The sequence below is a fragment of the Choloepus didactylus genome, chromosome 7 (genome assembly GCF_015220235.1).
Source record: "Choloepus didactylus isolate mChoDid1 chromosome 7, mChoDid1.pri, whole genome shotgun sequence".
NCBI classification, from domain to species: domain Eukaryota; kingdom Metazoa; phylum Chordata; class Mammalia; order Pilosa; family Megalonychidae; genus Choloepus; species Choloepus didactylus.
This window is the reverse complement of record NC_051313.1, coordinates 23,600,273-23,621,021: the sequence shown is the minus strand read 5'-3', so window position 1 is coordinate 23,621,021 and position 20,749 is coordinate 23,600,273. Positions and strand designations below refer to the sequence as shown.

The following is a 20,749-nucleotide window of genomic DNA, read 5'->3' as shown; positions in this document are numbered from 1 at the left end:
CCCTTCCTCCCTATCTATCATCCATCATCTATTGCTCTGTCTTCTGAACATATGAGAGCAACCTGCACACATCCTTGAACAAACACTATAATTCACATATACAGTTCCCATGAACAAGAACGTTCTTTTATGCAATCCCGTTAAGCACAGCTAAGGAGTTCAAGAAATTCAACATTGATACAAAGCTTACATTCTATATTTCCTTTTTTTTTTTTTCCCCTTATGTCCAAACTGTGTCCCTTTGAGCCTCCTGTCCTCCATCCTCATATCACATCCAGGATCATCCTTGGCATTCAATTCTCATCTATTTAGACTTTTTTTTTTTTCAAATTGTGGAAACATATATACAGTCTAAATCTTCCCATTCCACCCCCTCCCTAGCCTTCCATTAGTGGGATTAATCACATTTAGAATGTTGTAATGCTCTTTCCCACCATCCATTACTAGAAATTTCCCTTCACCTAAAACAGCAACCCTACACTCATTTCTTAACTCCCCATTGCCCCTTCCCCCACTTCTCATAACCCCTACTCTACTTTTCATCTCTATGGTCATATTCTCTGATAATTTCTTTGTGTTTACTGTGGGGCTTAAATTTAATGTCTTAAATCCCTAACAATCTTGGTTTTCTTGGATACCAACTTAACTTCAATAGGTCCTGTAAACTATGTTCCTATACTCCTCCATTCCCCCTCCTTTATAAAGTTCTTGTCAAATATTACATATTTTACATTGAGTCCAAAACCACTGATTTGTCATTAGAGTTTATGTATTTTATATCCTGTAGGAAGTAAATAGTTGGAGTTACAAATCAAAAATTATTGACTTCTATTTGTATTCCATTGTGGTCAGAGAATGTGCTTTGAATATATTCAATTTTTTTTTTTTTTTTTTAATTTATTGAGGTTTGTTTTATGTCCTGGCATATGGTCTATTCTGGAGAAAAATCCATGATCACTAGAGAAAAATGTGTGTCCTGGTGATTTGGGATGTAAGGTTCTATATATGTCTGTTAAAATTCTCTATCTCTCTCTCTCCTTTCTTTGTTTCTCTGTTGGTAGGGCTCCTTTAGTATCTAAAGTAGGGCAGATCTTTTATTGGCAAAATCTCTCAGCATTTGTTTGTCTGTGAAGAATTTAAGCTCTCCCTCAATTTTGAAGGAGAGTATTGCTGGATAAAGTATTCTTGGTTGGAAATTTTTCTCCCTCAGAATTTTAAATATGTCATGCCACTGCCTTCTTGCCTCCATGGTGGCCGCTGAGTAGTCACTACTTAGTCTTATGTTGTTTCCTTTGTATGTGGTGAATTGCTTTTCTCTTGGTGCTTTCAGAACTTGCTCCTTCTCTTCAGTATTTGACAGTCTGATCAGAATATGTCTCGGAGTGGGTTTATTTGGATTTCTTCTATTTGGAGTTCGCTGGGCATTTATGCTTTGTGTATTTATATTGTGTAGAAGGTTTGGGAAGTTTTCCCCAACAATTTCTTTGAATACTCTTTCTAGACCTTTACCCTTCTCTTCCCCTTCTGGGACACCAATGAGTCTTAAATTTGGACGTTTTATTTTATCTATCATATCCCTGAGATCCATTTCGATTTTTTTGATTTTTTTCTCCATTCTTTCTTTTGTTCTTTCATTTTCTGTTCTGTGGTCTTTTAGGACACTGAGTTGTTGTTCAGCTTCCTCTAATCTTGTATTATGAGTATCCAGAGTTTTTTTAATTTGGCCAGCAGTTTCTTTTATTTCCATAAGATCTTCTATTTTTTTATTTACTTTTGCAATTCTTCTTTATGCTCTTCTAGGGTCTTCTTTATGTCCTTTATATCCTGTGCCATGTTCTTCTTCATGTCCTTTATATCCTGTGCCATGCTCTCATTCTTTGACAGTAGTCCTTTGATTAATTGTGCCAAGTACTGTGTCTCCTCCGATCGTTTGATTTGGGTATTTGGGATTGGGTTCTCCATATCGTCTGGTTTTAGCAAATGCTTTAAGATTTTCTGTTGTTTTTGGCCTCTTGGCATTTGCTTTGCTTGATAGCTGTGATCTTCAAGGACGTCTGCTGAGGGAAGGCTATGCTATGTCACACGTGCGCACCTTCCCTTAAGGGAAGCCCCAGGCCTCCAGGCCATGCAGGGGTGCTCCCAGCCTGATGCAAAAATGGCTGAATGGCGCATCTCAAACCGCCCCCACCTTTTCGCAGAGCTTCGCCTTCCCAGCTCTGGGACAACTAGCTGTGGTTGCACCCAAGGCCACTGTCCACAGCCAATATTGTGGCATGTGCGCGGCACTGTGGGATACAGTCCCCATCAGACTGGGTTTCCTGGTGCAGCTCTGGGCTGTGGGTACAACCCTGGGCAGGCGTGTCGCCAGCATGCCAGGAAGCCGGCTGCAAGGAGTGCAGTTTCTTTCTCCTTTTGGCTCTCCCCTCTGTCCTTCTGGCCCCAGGACAATCAGCAGCAGGTGTGGGGAGGGCTATCCTCCATGCCAGACACCAAGGCATTGGCTACAGCCCGCTCCTACGGTGCTTCGCTGCACGGTTCTCACTGCTGTATCTGCAGCCGCTCCTGGGCCCCACACCACAGCGCGGCCACGGGACTTTCAGCCAGCTTACTCACCCATTTCAGAATGCAGACTCCCAGTTTCACCAAGTGCATGGCCCCTGTGGATTTAGCAGACCTTGTCCAGGTGGTGCATCACTGGAAGTGGTATTCTGGGTCCCTTTCTGGTTTTTATCTAGTATTTTTCACGGAGGTGTTTTTTTGCCCTGTCTCACCTAGCTGCCATCTTAGGTTCTAAGTGGAATCTTAATATGGTTTTAAATTAAAGTGTTTTCCAAACAATAATTAACATTTTCTCTTAAATCAAATTATTCCTGCTGAATTTTTTTTTTGGTTGTTATTTTTTCAAGTTATATTTTTCCTATTTGTTTTTTATTCTAAATAATGCTATTCCTAACCTTAGCTCCTAGTGAATGACTTTCAGAACAAATTATCTGTCACTTGAATTTCACCCACTGTCCCCTTGACATGTTTCCCTGAGCACAGGCATCAGATTTTCCACATATTTTCTAAGTGAAGGAGAGAGAGTGGCCGAATGTCCTTTTCCAAGTGCCACCAAAATATGGATTTAATCCTTTTTCCTTAATTTCAAAAGGAAATGTGTTTTTTTATGTGATCAAATATGGCATTACTTCTTCTAACTGAAACAGAGTAGAGGAACTACCCACTGCCAAACATCATTTGTATGCCCAAGAACAACAGTGTTGTTTTCCATTTGTCTGGCTATGCTCACACGTAGCTTATCAAAAGTAGAGAAGTTCCCACGTATTGCGGGGTGCGGACATCCGACTCTACACTGTAGACTGAGCATGCTTCCCTCCCTATCATCGGAGAAGAGAGAGGCCTGTGAGCAAAGGAACAAATGAACAACTGTGGGGCATCTGTGAACATCTGTGGCCCTTGGATACCTCTGCCCTCCCCCCTTCATTGGATACCAACCTGATTAGCTATTACTATTCGTAACTTGAACTAGGTAAGTTCAAGAAAAATTAAAAAAAAAAAAAAGAACCAGTATTGATAGGGTGGAATAGCATGTGGAACTTGCTATTCTAAGGCAGAATCTAAGTTGAATCATAGAAGATTTGAACAAAGTTATGAATGAAGAACTCCTATGTGGCTGCTCCATGGCCACCAGCTGCTCTGACTTGCCTGTGGAGGGGACACCTAGATCCTTTCATTGTGGTTCCCTCAGAGCCGTTGTTGTAGGAGAATAGTGGGAGGGGGTGACGATGCCTTTGACTCCAAGTGGGAATTTTTGTTTTTGTTGATCCTGGCTTGCACTCAGGCATAAGACATTTAGCTCTGGGCATCAACTGTCAATGCCAAGTGTTTCAGAATCCAGCTGATCCTAACAGCAACAAATTCTTTTGGATTAGTCTGTAGCTGTCAAGATTTTGAGAACAAAAGAAAATCCTACTTTTAGTTATCTGATGTTGCCTCCATAGGATCCCAGAATCACTTGCTGGTAACTTGGAACACGGTCTATTAAAGGAGGAGAAATGGGCACAGAGATGTGCTGTGATTCTCTCAGACTTTGTTCCTTCCGTGGAGAACATCACCTGGCCACGAGGGGGCACTCTCGCCAGTGAGCTCTTCATTTGCTAGCATCTCATGGGGAGGAAGGAAAGGCTTGTGTTTTTTTGTTTTTGTTTTTGCATAGTAGGTCTTAGAGCGTGAGTCCCCCTGCTTCATTTCTGAGGAAATAAGGATCAATTCCCTTACCTTTCTTAGCTTGCCAGATTGGCTAAGCCCAATTTTCTGAGAGTTGACACAAATCCAGAGAACAAAGGGAATACTAGCCGTAGTTCCGTAAACCAGCCAAGCGTGGTCCTGAGTCTGCACGTCCTCTCGTGGTGTACATCTGACTCACGCACAAACCTTGCTGATGAAGCCAGTCCCACATGTGGCCACCCGCTGTCTCCCTCATGCTTATGTGAGCTGGATCTATCACAGGGTCCCCTCCCACCAGATCTCTTGAGAGATTTTATTGGCATCCACATCCTCTATCTCAAATGTTAATTAGAAGAGCTCCTGACAGTGTCATTGAGCTCTGGTTGGCTGGTTGTTTAGAATACTCATTGCTAACATTTATTCATCATCCTTAGGTTTTAGCTAGACATTGTGCCTAACAGTTTATATAATTTGGTCTCATTTAATCCTCCAAACAACAATTCAGTTATTTTCTGTATTTTACAGATGAGGAAAATGAAGTTTAGAGAAGCTAAAGAAGTTGACCAGGATCCTTCTTTCAATATATCCTGTTGCTAGGACTAGGCTCAGGCTTATCTAACTCCAAAGACCCTATTCTTAAATTATTCTGTGAGTCTCAATTTGGGGACTAAGGGTTGGACTAAGACCTGTCCCCTAGTGGGGCACAGCAGAAAGACTTAGGGAAGTTTTTTCAAGCTGATGGTATTCCTATTCCCCCTTTCCCATTCTCCTCCCCCACTTTCTCTCTCCCTATTCTGATATTCTTTCCTGGTTGGGGTGGAGTGGGAGTGACTGTCCTCACCACTGAAGAATGTCGCTGCCACGTTGAGTCACCTTCCTGATGGCATATGCCTTAGCTCCCAGGAGTACCACGATGGAAAAATAGCTGAGAACCAGTGGGGTGCAGAATGGCTGGAAAAGCCCCAAGCAATTTTTCCGTGGCTTCCTGAGTAAGGTGCCCTCTCTGTGGTGGCACAGCTCAGGTGGCACTCAGCTGTAGGGTGCTGAGGAAGGACAGAAAACAGCCCAGTGCCCAGAAGTCAGAGAATTAGAGGTCATTTCAGCACAAACTTTCCACTGTTAAGAGGGAAGCCAAGTGAAACACAGAAGTCCTACCTCCCAGTTAGGCATCTATGAGTGAGTGTATAAATGAGCAGACATCACTCCCAGAAAGCATGATGATATTGAAATAGATTCTGAGTTGAGTGCCATTGTAATGAAAAACAGATGCATATTGATAAACATGAAAAACATGTATGTAAAAACCTGCATATTCATGAAGACATATATATGAAAACCATATACACACATTACATATATATATATATATGAAAATAAACATACCTATGAAAAATAAATATATTAGACTCCAGGTATGTGTTTCTTCCTCAACCAGTTCCAGCATCAGGATTAGTAAGGATGCAAAAGCTGTTATGCATTCATTATGCAACAACTTGTCTTTGTCCTTGAGCAACTGTTCAGTGTCTTGCAAAGTAGCATGAGCTGGGAGCTGGTGGGAATGGAGGTCTGGCCCAGAACTTCAAGTAGCTCACAAGCCAACAGGCTTTTTTTTTTTTTTTTTTCTTTTTAGAATAGCACTGACAGCTCAATTTATAGAGCAGTTCTCTTAAGTTGTCAGAATTTTGTGGAAAAGTCTTCTGGAAAGTAAGAAAAATAGCCAAGACATGTCCCCAGATTTTTAGTTCATATGAGTGGATTGGCACTACCTTGGGAGTTCAAGTTTATTTACTCAATTATAGGATTAATATTAAGTGTGCTTTTGGTTTCCCTTGGCAACTTCTAGTATATACTCAATAAGAAATGGCAGCTGACAGTAGGGAAAGATCTGGAAGAAATATCAACCCTACATCCTCAGCATTTCTGAACTTTTTATTTGAATGGAAGGGCCATTTATAACTGTGCCAGTTTGAAGCTATTTTGGACCCCAGAAAAGCCATGATCTTTTAATCCAATCTTTTGGGGTGAAATCTTTTGACTGAATGTTTCCATGGAGATGTGACTCACTCATCTGTGGCTGAGGACTCTGATTGAATTATTCTCATGGAGGTGTGGACCCTGCCCATTCAGGTGGGTCTTGATTAGTTCACTGGGGTACTTAAGGGAGCTCAGGAGCCAACACAGATGCTGATGCTTGGAGATGCTTGGAGATGCAGACAGAAGGACGTTCGGAAATACTAAGGTAAGAGATGAAGCCCAGAGTTTGCCCCAGAGAAGCTAAGAGAGGACCCCCAGATGCTTAGAGAGAAAGGCCCTGGGAGAAAGAAGCAAGGATGCATAGTTGCTGAGAGAGAAGAGGAAAACAGAAGCCCAGAGACATTTTGGAGAAAGCCATTTTGGAACACAACCCAGGAGCAAAGGACCAGCAGATGCTAGCCACATGCCTTCCGAGGTGACAGCGGTGTTCTGGATACCATCAGCCATTCTAGTCTGGACACCTCTATGGCCTTAGAACTGTAACTTTGCAATGTAACAAATCCCCTTTATAAAAACCAACCCATTTCTGGTATTTTGCATAACAGCAACTCTAGCAAACCAGAACAACAACTTAACAGCCCCTATGGTCAGCACTGAAGTGCATCATAGCACTAGAAAGTGGTGTTTTCTTCCTTAAGCACAATTCTCATCCTGTCCCTCCCATGCCCGGGCCACTTCTATGTGGAGCACATTGCTACCACAATGCGTAGTGGGAGCACAGCTTAGGGCACAACAGAACCTTTATTACTTGCAGAGAAGAAAGAGTCCAAAAGGACAAATCATCTTGTCACTTATTCAGCACAAAAAGCCCAAAAGAGCAGGGAAAGAAGTCCCCTAAGGGCCAGTCCCCAGGGTGGCTGTAAACTGCTCTGGGTCAGGTTGATAGATGGCAGCTCCACACACCCTGCTTTGCCCAGAAGGACAGAGACAGTCTATACTGTCTGAATGTGGTTTTTATCCACCTCGAGGTACTGAGAAACCCTGTTCTGATAAGCATCTGGGGCTGCTTGTTCCTGATGTCTGTGTTTAAGGTCGGCAACCTTTTCATTAAACTTAGCATCTCTCCCATGTTGCAGAATGGCACACAATGGAAAAGGAGGTGGGGGATGTGGAAGGCTGGAAGATGACCCCTTAGCGTGTGTTTGTGACTTCCCCAGAGAAGGAGGTGAGGGTAGGTGAGGCCTGGGTGTTGGCTACTTAACGGGTGTCTGTGACTTCCCTAACATTCTGTGGTTCTCCTCTGTCTCCAGACTCCTTACCATGGAATTCAAGGACCTCTATGTTCTGGCCAGAGCTCCTTTGTGGTTGTACCAGTTTGCATGTATTATGTCCCCTCAAATGCCATGTTCTTTGATGCAATCTTGTGGGGGCAGACATATTTAGTGTTGATTACATTGGAACCTTTTGATTGGGTGTTTCTATAGAGATGTGACTCAATCAACTGTGAGTGACACCTTTGATTAGGGTGTGACCTCTGGATTGCATGTCTCCATGAAGATATGGACCCTGCCCATTCAAGGTGGGTCTTGATTTAATCACTGGAGTCATATAAAGTGGCTCAGAGACAGAAGGACCTCAGAGCAGCTGCAGCCAAAAGAGATATGGCCATTGAAAGTAGACTTTTGCTACTCCAGAGTTAGCTTGGAAGAAACTAAGAGAACACCCCCAGATGCCTAGAAAGAAACATCCTGGGAGAAAGCCATTTTGAAATGCAAACTGGAAGTAAGTAGATACCAGCCATGTGCTTTCTGAGCTCACAGAGGTTTTCTGGATGCCATTGGTGTTCTTCAGTGAAGGAACCCTACTGTTGATGCCCTTGTTCAGACACTCTCATGGCCTTAGGACTACAACTTTTAACCAAATAAAACCCCTTTGTAAAAGCCAATCCATTTCTGGTATTTTGCATGACAGCAGCATTAGCAAACCGGAACAGTGGTGTATGTCCTACCCCCTTCCCTTGGGGCCCTAATCCTAGCTACAGCACACATCTCCTCATGTTTTAAACATATTTCATTCTTGGTTCTGATACTTCTCAGTGCTCATCTCTATAGGAGGGTCTCTTCCCCTGTCAAATCCTCTTACTTTGTAAGACCAAACACATTTTCTCTATTTGTGTTAATAGCACTTATATGGACCTCGGCTAGAGCACTTAATACCTTCTTTCTGGATTTCTAGTTAGCAGGGTACATGGAAGATCTCGAATCTAACTTCTCTGAGGGTGGAAAACTTGTCTTACACATTTTTGTATCCCTCTCCAGTGAGAGAAGGATTTTTGTACAAAATCAGTTATTCAAAAATGATTTATCGTTAAGAAATAAACTTTAATTTTTCTCTTTAGAGAAAAAGGCCCTTATGTGGAATCCACTGATAACTCTGGACAAAAGAGCATTGTTGTCTTGCATTGCTCTAGTTAACACTTGCATTTTTGATCCTTTGAAGTAACAAACATGGCTTAACTTTTAGGGCTTTTAAACTAGCTCTTACTCTCCCTGGATCTCTCTTTTCTTCGGGGAGTTTCACATGGCTAGCACAACTGGCCCATCCCAGAGAGGCTTTCTCTGAGTTTTCAAACCAAAGAAGCCCCCTCGCCCATCACTCTACTATGCTGCCTGCAGTATCATAGCACTTACCTGCTACCAGGTGGGTTATTGTTTATATGGTCATCATGTGTCTTCTCCAACTAGAATATAATTTCCCTGAGATAATGTCTATGCTGATAATCTCTGTATCTCTAGGACCTAGACTAGTGCTGGGCACACAGTGGTGCCCCTTACATATTATATTACTTAAACCCGGTGGTTTTCAACATTGTCTGCCCATCAGTGTCACACATGCACAAGGCTGACCTTGAAGATTCCAATTCAGTGGGCCCCTGGGGTAACTCCCTTAAATTTGGCTCTAAATGTTCAAATCATCAAACACTCAGGAAAATAGGGAAAGATAAGCTTCTGAAGCTTCCAAAGTTGTGATTGTTTTTCAGATTTTATTTTATTTTCAATCCTCCTCTCATATCCTTAATCCTCATGACTGTCACAGAGAGATAATAAGATCAAACACAAACTTACATTAGCTGCATAAACATCTGGGTCAGTTCCAAAGCTTTAATTACTATTTCTGTAATAGAAGAGCTTAATTATAGTTTGAATGTATAAACAAGTTTTGGTATGTTGCCCTATAAATAAAATAATTGTCACCTGGGCTTCTGCCTCAATTTAAGATCCACAATCTCCAAATTATTTTTTTAAAATTTACTTTACATTAGATGGTTATCAAATGAGGTTTTCTGTTAGCTTATATTAAATACACGACACTGAATGATTTGAAATAAATGCTTAGATTCTCCGTAACATATACATTAGTGTTTATCAGATTCAATTAAAATAGTGCAACCAATTTCCATGAAAACAGAACTCTCCTTTGCTCCTCACATTTGTGTACTTGGTGTCAGACTTTACTCTTGGACTTGCCACCTCATTCATCATGATGGTATCTAAGCAGATTTGTAAATATGATGCTCTGTCACCCTTATTTTATACAGGAGATGAGCACGAATAAGAATCTTGCTCTGAGCCATTTAGCTGAATTGTGGCAGGTCCAGTGTTAGGGATTGAATCATGTCCCCTGCACAGATGTGTTCTAACCCCTGGTTCTGTGGATTTGAACCCATTTGTAAATCAGATCTTCGAAGGCGTTATTAGTTAAGATGAGGCCAAACTGAATGAGGGTGGGCCTTACTCCACTGGGACTGGCGTCCTCGTAGGCAAAGGATGTTTGGACATAGGAATAGGAGTCAGGAGACCAACGGCCACATGACAGAGGTAGAGATTGGGTTATGGATTGCCAGCCAGCCACCGCCAGGACACTACAGACTTGGGAGAAAGCATGGCTCTGCTTGACTGTAGCCTTCTCCCCTCCAGAACTGTGAGACAGTACATTCCTAGTGTTTAAGCCAACTGGGCTGTGGTACTGAGTTCTGGGACCCCAGGCAAACTGAGACAAGTGGTATTTGAATTCCCCCCCATTAGTGTCAAGTGTTTAGCTCTAGTCCTAAATCATTGGGTAGGAAAACAAAACTAAACACAACTTAAAGCTATTCCTCAGAGATGCCTGGCTATACCATGCTTTTAATAGCAACAATCAAGTGGTATATCTCCTCCAGTTGAGAGTTCTTCCAACCTTTCTCTACTATTTGGAGCTACGTTTAATTTATAATCAGGAAACTGTTCCTAGAACAGATGCATAAATCTGCTTGCTGAAATTTAAGTTTGGTCCATTCTGGTCCATTCTTCTCTTGCTGAGGAAAGAGCTGGTTGCCCTTTTCCTTTTAACTACTCTCCCTGTAAGAACCATCTCTAGAGATGCCCCTTTTCCAGACTAAAAATCTATTTTTATGTATTGTCTCTTTGATCTTCTGACCCACTGGAGTGATTTTACTCTTTGATCTTGGTAGGTATGTTCTCTTCAGACTCTAATCTGCGTAGCTCCACCACTGGCCACGTGTTCCTGTTCAACACAGAGCAGTTAGGGATCGAGTTCGTCAGCTCAGATGTGGAAGAAATGGAGCTTTCCTCATACTTCTGCAATTCACTTTCATTTCTAGTTTGAGTTCTTATTTCACCAGGGAGGCTGCTTTAGGGCAATGTTTGTCCCCAAATCAGGGGACACTCCCCTCTTTCTCCCTTGCCATCCCGCAAAGTAATTAAGAGACTCTTGAGGTTCAGAACTATTAAGGAGCAGAGTAGTTGGAAGGATTTTTTTTTTAAGCAAAGTCTATTTTTTATTCAAGATAAGATATAGTAATCAAGTGTACACACTTATTATATATAAAAAAGCAAATAATTGAATGTTTTCTTTAGCTGAGACCACACTTCTGAAACAAGAGTAGCTTTACAGTGATTGCTCTCAACTAAGAAGATCTCAAAATATTATAACCACTTGGCAAGTTGGTTTTCCCTACATTTTGGTGCTAAGGGGGCAGATTACCAATGAATGGCAGCAACTAAGCATGTATAGTGTACATGATAAGGAAGAGGTAATTAGAATCAGAAAAGTAATTGATGATGACTAAATCTCAGAAGTGAGGGCTGCACTATCCAAATTCCAGAAAGACAAGAAGGCATTTGTGTGTTCATTAGAGTCAGCAGTATCTCCAGAAAAAAAGAAATAAATGTGTGGGGGTGGGGGGAGGCCTGCGTGTGCAGGGGAGGCAAGGATGTCACAATGAGCATGGTTAACAACAACCTACTTCTGGAATCCACCTGGGTAAGATTTGGCAAATGCTGCAGCCTTAGGTCAGGTAGAGCCTGAAGCCTCTGAGAAAGCCCTGGGTTCCCATTACATAAGGAGAGGCCAGGATCTGGGAAGGTCAACTGAGCCAGAGCCCTACCAGGAATGGGGAGACTGATCTAGTGTGACCTTAAACTTGACTTTACTGGGGAGGGAAGACAGAGCCTTCAGTCTATCTGCCTTCAAGGACATGGGGTCTGCGCTACAGCAGAGTCTACTCAAGATGCTGTCAGCCACTGGGTGGTTCTTACCAGGGATTAAACACTGGAAGACAATTTGCATCATCTTCTGTATCTACCATCTTTTCAGGCATCTTGGCCTCAGCCTCCTGAATAGAATTTGAAACCTGAAGTGACTAGGTTGATAAGTGACTTTTCAGCTATTCATTGGAGGTGGAAAAATTACAGAGTTGCCCTCCTTCATTTTCCATCTGGCAGTGGCTGCCCCAATTCTGTGCCTGGCCGACATGCTTGAATGCACGTGGTGGGGAGATCCACTTAGAAACACATGGCCCAAAAAGAGGCCACTTCTTCCATAGCTGGGAGGGTCAAGGGCACACGAGGTGATTGGTCCAGTGACTACAGAAAAAACTAGGGACCCAGCTCAACTGATTACTCTGTGTGAAATCAATTTTTCTCATTATAAGTTAGAGTTAGTAATACTTACCCAGGTGAAATAATGTGTGTAAAACCCCAGCACAGTGTCTGATATGTGAATACAAGTGCCAGTTCCCCCTGCCCACCCCAACTGTGGCCATAATAGTGGACATGGGGCCTGGGCAGAGCTTCCTCAGTGGTTCTCACTCAGGCACAGTTTTGCTCCCCCAGAGGCCACTGGACAATATCTGGAAACATTTTTGGTTATTACAGCTGGAGAAAGGGTGGGAAAGGGAGGGCTACAGGTATCTAGTGGGGAGGGAGGTGGGCAGTGCCACAGGTAGCTAGAGACTAGTTACTCTGCTAAACTTCCTATAATGTGCAGAGCAGCCCCTGTCAAAGAAAAATTGCAGACAATGTGAAACAGGCAAGGATGACTTTATTTAAAGTTATATGCAATAGAAATGAGAGAGACCAGAGGCTGTTGTGATAGGGAGACCAGAAGACAATCACAAGAGGAGAGAGAGAGAGAAGGCTCAACTTGCCTGAAGCAGAGGGCAGGAGTTTTTAAAGACTGGGATGAGCTAAAGAAAGAGGACCGGAAGGGGACGTCAAGCAATGGAGTGTGTTGATTACATGCGATCTCCTGGTTTTTACTGTCAAGGCCAGGTGGAACATGTTCTGTCTGGATTCTGTAAGGGACAATGAAGGAGGTTGGGGGCCTAGAGACAAGGAGAATCTGCCTAAAGTTTAGTCAAGCTAAGAAGTTAAGGTCACGTTGGTCAGTAACACGATGGTTGACAAGGGTGGGGGGATTTCTTAACCTACACTGTTTTTCAGGACCCCAGGGCTCGGGTAAAATTGAATATTGTCAGTCTCCACAACAAAGAATTCTCTGGCTCAAAATGTCATTAGTACCGGGGTTGAAAAACCAATCCAGCTAAATAATTGTACCAAAAGGGGCCGAGGTTAGCTGATTTTCCGTCATCTTTAGGAAAGAAAACATATTAACATACTATCTTCTGCTTCTTCTAGCACTTAAAGAGACAAAGAACCTATAGAGTCTAGACTTCACCATGAAACGAAATCTGATTCCAGGGAGAAGACTCTTCCTTGATTCTAATTGGAAAAAATATTTTTTATTTAATCATGCGAATCTAACTTCTCAACTGGTTTACTGAACTATAAATTGAAGAATCTACGGATTTTGTTTGATTTTATTTTTTTTTACCAATAATACAACTAAAAAAATGTTTTGCTGGGTTTGTATGTCATTAGATTTATGAAATAATTACTGATATTTTTATAGCAGGTGGGACCAAGAAAAAGTTATATATTAAATGCTGTGTATAAAGTGACTTACTTCAAGTCAAATGAGACTCTAAAGGAAAAAATATTAAATTTAGCAGGAAGCTAAATTACAAACAAAATGTGCTAGAATTGAGAACTTTTGTTGCAAAATATTGAAACTATGATTCTGATGAAAGTTTTAAAGTGATTTAGTGCATAAAAATGCTTAGGAAACACAGGAACATTTTTAAGCTCGACTTTGGTTGTGTTTCCATGCTGTTTCAGTGTGCAAGGTGAAGCTGGCTTAGTGGGTGGATTAACCACTATCTGCCCGAGCTGGATTAGCTGGGATGAGATTAGCTGGGACAGGATTAGCTGGGATGGGATTAGCTGGGGCCCCTCAGCCTGGCCAAGGGAAAGCCCTCACTGCCATCACAGCTGCTAGACTGGGTTACACTTCTGAAGGGGCCCCTTTTTCAAGGGAACATACATTTTCGAATCCACTGACTATTAATCCCTTCCTTCAGTCATCTTACTTGTGGACTTTCCGTTTTTAGTTTTGTTCGCCATCTGGGAGACTCTTAAAAGCGGACTTGAGCTTTTTCCTGCTCCTATGTTTGGCATGCCATAAATTCCATGAATAAAATCTTAATGTGGCTTCATCTTCTATTTTCTTTAAATAGTTCTAGATTCAGTCATTTGTTAAGAATATGTTGGAAATGGACTACAATTGTACTAGCTGCAAACAGATTTAAATGCACATTTCTTTGAAAATTTTTCCATTCAAAATATCAGGAATGTTTTCAGAAAACAGGGACAAAAGGTATACACTTTCTCAGCAATGCAACACTGAGTAGTTTTTAAATGTTCGTAATGTTTGACCGCAGTAGCCATTGATCTCCAGAGGGAGCAAAGCTATGTGTCTGCGGGGGCGGGACCGTCCAGCAGCTGCTGGTGAGTGAAGGTTCCAGCAGGAACAAGAGCGGGTCTCTCGGAGAGACCGGGAGGAGGCCCTCCCTGGGGACTTGAACTTCAGGACTTCCTGATTCTCCCCGTCCCAGACACACTGTGGCCTCGGCCACCTTCTAAAATCAGTACCCACTTTGACCTTGGTTTGTATATTTTAAGATTTATTCATTCATATTCCTTATCCAACCTATATTTGATATAAAATAATCATTCCTGATTTAGAAGGGCATCAGTTTGCCTCCCACTGATACCAGAATTGTGTAAAGTGAAATGAATTAATTTATGATTTATGTATATATAAAACATGCATATATTGTCTTTTGATGAAAATGTTGAGACAGTTGAAAAGACTCATCTTTTCTCTTTTTTTGTCTTTAAACACTTTAAGAGACGTACGTTTACAGAAAAATCATGTAAAAAATAAAGCATTACCATATACTCCCCTATTGTTAACAGTTTATGTTAGTGTGGTACCCTTGTTACAGTTGAGGAAAGAATATTAAAATTGTACTATTACATTAGGGTGTATTTTTCCCATATACCCCCCTATCGTTAACACTTGTGTTAGTGTGGTATATTTGTTATAATTCATGAAAGAACATTTTTATAATTGTACTATTGACTACAGTCCATCATTTACAATAGGGTTCACTGTGTGGTGCAGTCCTATGTTTTATATTTAAATTTTTATTCTAGTAACATATATAAGCCCTGAAACTTCTCCTTTTAACCACATTCACATATATATTTCAGTGCTGTTAATTACATTCACAATTTTGTGCTACCATCACTACCATCCGGTTCCAAAACTTTACAATCAACCTAAATAGGAATTCTGTACTAACTAAGCATTAACTCCCCATTCCTTACCACCAACCCAGCCCCTGGTAGCCTATATTCTGGATTCTAACTCTATAAGTTGGCTTATTCTAATTATTTTGTATCAATGAGATCATATAATATTTGTCTTTTTATGTCTGGCTTATTTCATGCAACATGATGTCTTCAAGATTCATCCATGTTGCCTCATGTATAGGGACTTCATTCCTTTTTACGGTGAAATAATGTTCCATTGTATATATATACCACATTTTGTTTATCCATTCATCTGTCAGTGGACACTTGGGTTGCTTCCATCTTTTGGCAATTGTGAATAATTAACATTGGTATGCAAATACCTGTTTAAGTCCCTGCTTTTGATTCTTTGGGGTATATAGTAGCGGGATTGTCAGGTCATATAGTAATTCTATACTTAGCTTTCTGAGGAACTACCAAATTGTCTTCCACATCTGCTGCACTATTTTACATCCCTCCCGGCGAGTGTACTTATTTCTCCCAATCCTCTCCAACACTTGTAATTTTGTTTTTGTTTTTTTTAATAGTAGACATTCTAGTGAATGTGAAATGGTATCTCATTGTGGTTTTGATGTGCATTTCCCTAATAGCCAGTGATACTGAGCATCTTTTCATGTGCTGCTTTTTAGCCATTTGTATATCCTCTTTGGAGAAATGTCTATTCAAGTCTTTTGCCCACTTTTTAATTGGGTTGTCTTTTTTATTGTTGAGGTATAGGATTTCTTTATAAATTCTGGATATTAAAGTCTTATTGGATATGTTGTTTTCAAATACTTTCTCCCTTGAGTAGGTTGTCTTTTCACTTTTGTGGTAAAGTCCTTTGATGCACAAAAGTTTTTAATTTTGAGGAGGTCCCATTTATCTATTTTTTCTTTTGTTGCTTGTGCTTTGGGTATAAATTCTAAGAAACCTTTGCCTAACACAAGATCCTAAAGATGCTTCTCTATATTTTTTTCCAGGAGTTTTATAGTCCTGGTTCTAATATTTAGATCTTTGATCCATTTTGAGCTAATTATTGTATATAATATGAGATAGGGGTTGTCCTTCCTTGTTTTGCATATGGATATTCAGTTCTCCTGGCACCATTTGTTGAAGAGACTATTCTTTTCCCAACTGAGTGGACTTGGAGCCTTGTCAAAAATCAATTGGAAAAGGCATCCAAATTGGAAAGAAAGAAGTAAAACTTTCACTATTTGCAGATGACATGATCTTAAAAATAGAAAGTCCTGAGAAATCATCTATTCTTACTGTTCTCGTACATGTAAAGATCTATCTTCTTTGAGTATGGGTGAAAAAGAATGCCTTTGGTTTCTATTTTTAATGGCAGTATGTAAGACAGTTTCTCTTTCATAAACTCCCTAATATGCTTTCTCAGGAAAACTTCCTAATTCAGGGCTCCTTCTTTTTTTCCTTCTATTTTGTTGGTAATTTTTGACCAGAAGTTCCAGTAGTTCTTTGTGATTTCATAGTATATGAAAATATATTTCATTTTTATTCATCTGCATATTCATTTATTCCTCAAATACTTTTGAGAATCTTTTATGTGCCACACTGTTCTAAGTGCTAGAGATTCAAACGTGATTCAGACAGCGCCTGTTGTTTGTGGAGCTCATAATCTAGCAGGTAAGCATGAAGAAGCTCTATGTTCAATGTGGTAAGTGCCAGGACAGCACCGGTTTTAAAGGGTGAGAGCCAGACACAAGTTAATTCAGAGGCAGAGGAAGGTTGAGAAAGTCTTCACAGTGAAGGGCCATCTTGCCTGGGGCCTGAGGATGAAGCTTAGGTGGACACATGAAGATAGTGGGAAGGGTATGTCTTGCCAAAGACCAGTAGGAACAAAGAAAGGGGAGCAGGGAGTGGTGCTGTTTTGAAGGTGGCCCCACTAAGGGAGAGAGGCTGGCAGGGTCCAATGTCAAGTGGCTGTGCCTAGTATTGAATGCTCTACTAAGAGCAAGAGGATTCTATTTTATTTTGGACCCAGTGAAAAGTCAGGAAAGGCTCTGTCGTGTTCTTACAGACAGGCTGATCATAAGTTGCAGGGAGATGTGATGTAGGGGCCCAAGCAGTCTGATATAGATAGTTCTACCTTGTTTTTTCTTAGTAAATGTTTTCTATAGAAAATTTGAACACAGGAAAGGATTAGAAAAAATTGGAAAAAAAAATCACAAATAAATCCACCTACTAGTAATAATCATTATCAAGGTTTTTGTGGATTTCCTCCTTAGGGCCCTTTTGTATGCATAGAAACTATATGCATTTTATATAATATTTGATACAAAATTGGAAACTACAATTTTATATTTTTAAAATTAACATGATATCATGAGCTTTTGATATTATCAATAATTGTTTTTTTCTGAAAAATGATTCTGTGGGAAGCATAATAGTCCCTCAAATGGATTAAGCAAAATATATATAAATATTCCTCTAATTTTGTATGCTTAACCTATTTCTACTTTCTGTTGATGTTGTGAACTGAGCCTTCCAGTTGATAACGTTAAAGCGAATAATGCTGCATTTGTGAGACTGTGAATCTGTTCACTAATTCCATTGGAGAAAGGACAATTATAAATAAATGTTGGTAGAACTGAATGGGAATGAGATAGCTGCTTCACTGGTAGTTGGAGCAGTTGGGGAAGAATGTCAGGAAGGACTGCTGCCTGTAACGTCTGTGGGACAGTATTTGCCACTACGATTCCTAAGCCTATAGCACCATTCTCTGGATAGTTTAAAAACAGACAGCCAGAATATTTCACGTCTACATTTCATATTAGAATTGATTGGTACAGTCAATATCTTAAGTTTAACTCTTAAGATTTTCAACTTCTTTAATCCTTTAAAAAAATATTTCTATTTTAAATTTCATTGGCTTTTATAGATGTTTAGCAATTGCACGCTTATTGTAACCAGTCAAGTAATGCAGAGGTGTATAGAGCAGAGTTAATCTTCTCCAGATAGTAATCCTTATCCCATCTTGCCCTTCTGGGGAAACCAGGGTTAATGAATCATTGTGAGTCTTTTCTTGTCACAGTTCATACAAATCTGTAGATCTGGCGCATTATTTTTTCAGGGGTTATGGGGTGCACCATTCCTGGAAGTGCTGTAATACCAGGTCGATGCTTGGAGTGGAGGGAGCAAGCTCCTATTCCATCTCCTAATTCCAAAAATCCATTTAATATTTTGTCCTCGGATAGAGGATGTATCAGATATTAAACTGATAAGAACAGATACTACACTTGATCTTAGCCAAAAAGCCAAGAAGTGATGATGCATTTTTTTTATCTTCATTTTATTGAGATATATTCACATACCACGCAGTCATACAAAACGAATCGTACTTTCGATTGTTCACAGTACCATTACATAGTTGTACATTCATCACCTAAATCAATCCCTGACACCTTCATTAGCACACAAACAAAAATAACAAGAATAATAATTAGAGTGAAAAAGAGCAATTGAAGTAAAAAAGAACACTGGGTACCTTTGTCTGTTTGTTTCCTTCCCCTATTTTTCTACTCATCCATCCATAAACTAGACAAAGTGGAGTGTGGTCCTTATGGCTTTCCCAATCCCATTGTCACCCCTCATAAGCTACATTTTTATACAATTGTCTTCGAGATTCATGGGTTCTGTGTTGTAGTTTGATAGTTTCAGTTATCCACAACCAGCTACCCCAATTCTTTAGAACCTAAAAAGGGTTGTCTAAAGTGTGCGTAAGAGTGCCCACCAGCGTGACCTCTCGGCTCCTTTTGGAATCTCTCTGCCACTCAAGCTTATTTCATTTCCTTTCACATCCCCCTTTTGGTCAAGAAGATGTTCTCTGTCCCACGATGCCAGGTCTACATTCCTCCCCGGGAGTCGTATTCCACGTTGCCAGGGAGATTCACTTCCCTCGGTGTCTGATCCCACGTAGGGGGGAGGGCAGTGATTTTACCTTTCAAGTTGGCTTAGCCAGAGAGAGAGGGCCACATCTGAGCAACAAAGAGGCATTTGGGAGGAGGCTCTTAGGCACAACCATAGGGAGGCTTAGCCTCTCCTTTGCAGCAACCGTCTTCCCAAGGGTAAAACCTATGGTAGAGGGCTCAACCCATCAAACCACCAGTCCCCTATGTCTGTGGTCATGTTAGCAACCATGGAGGTGGGGTAGGCGAATACCCCTGCAATCTCCACAGGCTCCTCAAGGGGGCACTACATCTTTTTTTTCCTTGTTTTTCTTTTTCTTTTTTTTAACTTTCCCTTCTTTTTTAAATCAACTGTATGAAAAAAAAGTTAAAAAGAAAACAAACATACAATAAAAGAACATTTCAAAGAGACCATAACAAGGGAGTAAGAAAAAGACAACTAACCTAAGATAACTGCTTAACTTCCAACATGTTCCCACTTTACCCCAAGAAAGTTACCTAATATAGCAACATTTCTGTGAACTTGCTCCTACTATATCCATCAGAAATTAACAGACCATAGTCATTCCTGGGCATCCCCAGAACGTTAAATAGCTTATCTGTTCTTCTTGGATTATTGTTCCCCCTTCCTTAATTGCTCTCTATTGCTAGTTCCCCTACATTCTACATTATAAACCATTTGTTTTACATTTTTCAAAGTTCACATTAGTGTTAGCATATAATATTTCTCTTTTTGTGCCTGGCTTATTTCGCTCAGCATTATGTCTTCAAGGTTCATCCATGTTGTCATATGTTTCACGACATCGTTCCTTATTACTACCGTGTAGTATTCCATCGTGTGTATATACCACATTTTATTTATCCACTCATCTGTTGAAGGACATTTGGGTTGTTTCCATCTCTTGGCAATTGTGAATAATGCTGCTATGAACATTGGCGTGCAGATATCTGTTCGTGTCACTGCTTTCCGATCTTCCGGGTATATACCGAGAAGTGCAATCGCTGGATCGAATGGTAACTCTATATCTAGTTTTCTAAGGAACTGCCAAACTGACTTCCAGAATGGCTGAACCATTATACAGTCCCACCAACAATGAATAAGAGTTCCAATTTCTCCACATCCCCTCCAGCATTTGTAGTTTCCTGTTTGTTTAATGGCAGCCATTCTAATCGGTGTTACATGGTATCTCATTGTGGTCTTAATTTGCATCTCTCTAATAGCTAGTCAAGCTGAACATTTTTTCATGTGTTTCTTGGCCATTTGTATTTCCTCTTCAGAGAACTGTCTTTTCATATCTTTTGCCCATTTTATAATTGGGCTGTCTGTACCATTGTCACTCAGTTGTAGGATTTCTTTATATATGCAAGGTATCAGTCCTTTGTCAGATACATGGTTTCCAAAAATTTTTTCCCATTCAGTTGGCTGCCTCTTTACCTTTTTGAGAAATTCCTTTGAGGTGCAGAAACTTCTAAGCTTGAGGAGTTCCCATTTATCTATTTTTTCTTTTGTTGCTTGTGCTTTGGGTGTAAAGTCTAGGAAGTGGCCGCCTAATACAAGGTCTTGAAGATGTTTTCCTACATTATCTT

At 40.6% G+C, this 20,749-nt stretch overlaps 1 protein-coding gene and 1 non-coding gene across 5 annotated transcripts in view; one reads left to right on the top strand and one right to left on the bottom strand.

Annotated features, from left to right (window-relative positions):
- Positions 1–20,749, top strand: part of TPD52L1 (TPD52 like 1) — a 148,986-nt gene that overhangs the window by 37,197 nt on the left and 91,040 nt on the right. The gene's annotated exons all lie outside the window — the stretch shown is intronic.
- On the bottom strand, positions 18,333–18,523 carry LOC119541034. Its single transcript, XR_005218169.1, has one exon. It is a non-coding gene; the product is annotated as a U2 spliceosomal RNA (small nuclear RNA).